Source organism: Polypterus senegalus, chromosome 4 (genome assembly GCF_016835505.1).
Source record: "Polypterus senegalus isolate Bchr_013 chromosome 4, ASM1683550v1, whole genome shotgun sequence".
NCBI lineage: Eukaryota > Metazoa > Chordata > Cladistia > Polypteriformes > Polypteridae > Polypterus > Polypterus senegalus.
This window is the reverse complement of record NC_053157.1, coordinates 2,152,767-2,157,817: the sequence shown is the minus strand read 5'-3', so window position 1 is coordinate 2,157,817 and position 5,051 is coordinate 2,152,767.

Genomic DNA, 5,051 nt, shown 5'->3' with positions numbered 1-5,051 from the left:
CTGAAGTAATAAGGTAGATTTCTAAGAGCACCTGAAGTACGTAGCTGGAGATTTTGCCATTTATTTCTGTGCTGCGGGGTTTTAATGCTGAGAGCGAGGGCGCCACTCAATAGTTAGGGACAATACGAGAAGAAGGCGTTCTTGGCTGATAAATGGCCTATAGTCAAGGATGCTGAGTCTTTGTATGTTTTAATACTTTCTGGGAGACCAAAAGTAATATTTAGGTCTGAGGTCTATTTAAAACATCGTATGTTGTTCGTGCCGATAATAAAGAAGTCTCTTGATGTGCCGAGAGACTGACAAGTTGTGTTATACCGAAAGCATTTGTGTGGTTGTTAAGTGCTAAAAGTTAGCCAACTGTGTGTGTGTCATTCATACAGCACTGCTGTGGTCAGGCTCTGAGTGTGCGTGTGTGTGTGTTATTATGTAGGGTGCAGGAGGAACTAGACAAAGAGAAAGGTAACTTAAATAGACGATAACACATCTACAAAATGGTCTGAAGAGAGACAAGAGCTTTATGAGCAGATATGTGGACTAACAGACTGAGTGACCAGCTGACCACATCAGAGGCTGCACTTCACATACACCTTACAGGACTTTCTCTAGTGATGGTGATCTTAGCTCTACATTTTATTAGTTCATTGTTCTCTTCGTTCAGGGTTAGTTCATCTCAGGTGTATTCATTGTGCTAACATTTGAACAAAAAGGTTGTTAAGATGAATGAAATAAATCAGTTTGCTGTCCCAGTATAAGCGAGAGGATTTTTCAGTTTCTTGGTTACACTTTGCCTGATGAAGGGGCCTTAGCTGCCTTGAAAGCTTGCATTTGTAATCTGTTTAGTTAGCCAATAAAAAGTGTCATTTCAGCCGACTCTCTATATTCCTGTATCAATACTTTTGCACGTCACAGTAACTACCTAACATACTGTGTAAATTTTCATTGTGACCTATGACTTCATTATTTTTCAGGGCTTCCAGGTTTGTGTTCAGTTCTGCGCTTAGCGTTGGAATTTCTGTTGTCCTTAATAACACAAACATCTCTTTACAAATGTTACAGTATTCCAGTCTGGCCGAACACCAAATCCTAATGGCTTCTAGAACACAAGTACAAGCGGTTTGGTGCGCAAACAAATGCAGCTGACTAGAGAGAAATAAAAGTGAAGTAAACTGAGCAACAGCTGATCAACTTCAAATATGAGTGCACTACAAGTACTACACATTCACATATTTCCATGTTGACCGCGTGACTAAACATTCGGACTGTCACGTCTCCAGGCAGAGCTTCAGAGGTGTCACCTAAATGGCTGACGAGAGACTTGCATTTTGAAACCTGAACACAACGTGTAGGATGAGCGCCTTCATCTGCAGTGACGTGCGGTGAGGGTCATGGCTGGTGACTCCTTTAGAGTCAGATTTACAAACATATGAACCCCAAAGTGTCTGTCTATCTATCTGTCTATCATATATAGTGCCATTCAGATCTACCTATCTATCTATCTATCTATCATATAGTGCCTTTCAGATCTATCTATCTATCTATCTGTCTGTCTGTCTATCAATCATATAGCACCTTTCCTATCTATCTATCTATCTATCTATTGTCAGGGATGCCAGGGGTAACGACCCAGCCAGGACGCCATGAAGGACCGGAAGAGGGTCAAAGCCCACCCTGGATCACGTGGGGGCTGCCTTCCTGATTGCTCTGGGGGCCACGGGTTGAGGGCATGGAAGCCCTACCCTGTAGGGGCCCATGGTCACCGCCAGGAGGCGCCCCAATGCCTTGGGGACCTGTTGCCCCAGCACTTCCGCCACACCAGGAAGTGCTGGGGGGGAAGACTTTGGACGACACCCGGAGAGCTGCCGGGAGAACAGCCGGCACTTCTGCCACGCTGGGGCGTGGCCAACGGGGGAGTGTCAGAAGCAGCTGGAGCTCATCCGGGTCATGTATGAAAGGGGCCGTCTCCCTTCATTTGAGGCTGGAGTCGGGTGGAAGAAGGACAAGGCAAGAGAGGAGACCGGAGGCAGCCCAAAGAAAGGCATATTGTGGCCAGGACTGTGTGTGTTTGGGGTTTGTGCACTATTTGGACTATTCTGGGTCTGAGTGACCATTTATTGTATATATTTTGTAAATAATAAACGTGTGGTGGTGAAGAACAACATGTCCGCTTGTCTGTGTCCGGGTCAGCTCCACACTATCTATCTACCATATAGTGCCTTTCACATCTATCTATTATATAGTGCCTTTAACATCTATCTATCTGTCTGTCTATCTATCTGTCTGTCTATCTACAAACACCAGTGAGGCGCGTATTTGGCTGAAAGAACAGCAAGAGAGAAGGAGAGTGCATTTGCTCCTCACCCTCCACGTGTTCTCAGTCTGTCGTTGCAATTCCACAATTCAAACTCATTCAATACAAAGAAAAACACAGAGTGGTGTACAACAAAAAAACGGATTTCAATTTTGACTTTAATTGAAATATTTAGTTGCTTTTAAAAGCTTTTAATTCTGAGGCTTTAATTAATTTTAATACAGACTGATCAACAAAAGGATAACATCCATCCGTCATCCAACCCGCTATATCCTAACTACAGGGTCACGGGGGTCTGCTGGAGCCAATCCCAGCCAACACAGGGCGCAAGGCAGGAAACAAACCCCGGGCAGGGCGCCAGCACACTGCAGGGCACACACACACACACACACACACACACAAGGGACAAGTTGGGGTCGCCAATGCACCTGACCTGCATGTCTTTGGACTGTGGGAGGAAACCCACGCAGACACGCGGAGAACATGCAGACTCCACACAGGGAGGACACGGGAAGCGAATCCTTAAGGGTCTCCTAACTGCGAGGCAGCAGCGCTACCCACTGCGCCACCGTGACGCCCCAAAAGGATAACAAGAAAAATTAAGTTAAACAATTTTATTTGCTTTAATTATAAATGCACTAAAAAGCAAAAAAAAATTCTTTAACCACAATGGTTATATATGACTAAATAAAATGGTGGGGCGCACATACATTATTTGATTCAAACAATTTTTGAAACTTGTTTAGCATGGCAGCGAATTACAATGTGGCTGTTTTTTTTCTATTGTATGATGAAAGTAGCGATTCTATTAATTGATTGATTGAATGAATGAATTAATTTATGTGCACCCCTTGGCATTAGAGAGACCGCCACGTATTTATCTTAGCATTGTAAATGTTCAGAGCGCAGGAACATCACAAAGTGAACGTATTCTGTGTGGCGATCGCTGCCTGCGCCTCCTCTCAGGAAGTCCGTTTCAGAAACACGTAGCGATGAACATCTGAACTTTATACGAATGTGCTGCATTAGTTATGAGGGCTTTGAGAAACATCTAGTAAATGAAACATTGATTTTAAGATGAAGTTTAGTTTACGACGTTCAACTCTAATGACAAAATAAACTACGAGAATAAAGTCAGCATGTTGGCTTTAATCTCGACATTTCCTTTTCTTTTTTCTTCACTGTTGCCCCAATCCGTACATTTACTTTATACTATTATTATTAGTTTTTATTTTTTTACTTTTCACGCTGACCGCACGTCACTTTGCTGCTTCCCAACTTCATTGTGCTGCGGTACGCAAACCGATCTGAGAAACGCACGAGCAGCTCTGCTTATTTATTTGATTATTTACTAGTCACAGTCTCGGGTCTGACTCTGAAGTCGCTGCAGCCTTCATCATCCTCGTTCATCATCCCTGTTCATCATCCCCGGTGTCTGCTCTGCTTCTTGTTAGTTGTCACTGTTAGGGTTACATGAAGGGAGCAGACGACACTGGAAAAGGGAGTTCAACATTTACAGCTTTACAATACAATACAATTAAATTCTGTAAAGCCCAAAATCACACAAGGAGGGCCACAATGCGCATTAACAGGCCCTGCCATCTGACAGCCCCCCAGCCTCGACTCTCTAAGAAGACAAGAAAAGTCCTTGTAGGGAAAAAATGGAAGAAACCTCGGGAAAGGCAGTTCAAAGAGAGACCCCTTTACAGGTAGGCTGGGCGAGAGAAAACGGGGGTCCATACAACACAACACACAGAACAGAACAAATCCTCAATACGTATAAAAATATTATAAGTATGGAGCAGAATTCAACAGTAGGTGACATCCCATAATATGATTTGGATTTGTTCAGAGAGTCCTGGAGACTTCGGCCATCAAGCTGCCTCCCCCTATTGGCCATTCCACAGGTGAGTCAGTGCTGGGCCAGCCAATCTGATGAAAGGACCCCTTTACCCCACGATTTCTGTGATCCTCCATCAGAGGTGACTTTACCTTTGGCAGGCAGGTGGGCTGTGGCACCAAGTGGCACATCTGAGTACCAAGAAGAGAAACAGAGCAGGTGAGGGTGAGTAACGAATTCCACCGTGTTTCCCTGAAAATAAGCCCTACTCGGAAAATTAGCTCTAGCATGATGTTCAGGCTGCTCTGTAATATAAGCCCTAGTCAAGATCATGGCGCCTAAGGCCAGGCTTATACTTCACGTGATGTGACGCGTGTGCCCGAAACGTCCATTAAATTCCTCGGACACCTCTCCACAATATCTCTGAAAGGGATGTTTAATGATTACATCCATCAATTCGGGGATGCGTCCATTCCAGCAGCATCGGCGCAAGACAGAAACAAAATCCCTGGACGGGGCATCAGCTCATCGCAAGGTGAATACAAATACACACACACACACACACACACACTGGCATCATTGTAGCTTCACCAGCTGCCCAAACCTTCACGTCTTTGGATGGAAAACTGAGCCCACTGTGGAAACCCACCATGAAAAACATGCAGGCAGGAAACACCAGGGATGCGACTCCCTGCGAGAAGGCAGTGCTACCGCTGTGCCACCGTGCCACCCCGTAGTGTTCATTATTTAAATGAAATTAACAATTTATCTGTAAAATGGAACATACATATTTCAATGCATTTCATCATGAAAGTGATATCAAGTAGAAATCTAAGGATTGTAAATGTGCGGAGAGCTGGAATATCAGATATTTAATGTGTTCTGTGTGGCGATCTGCTGCTG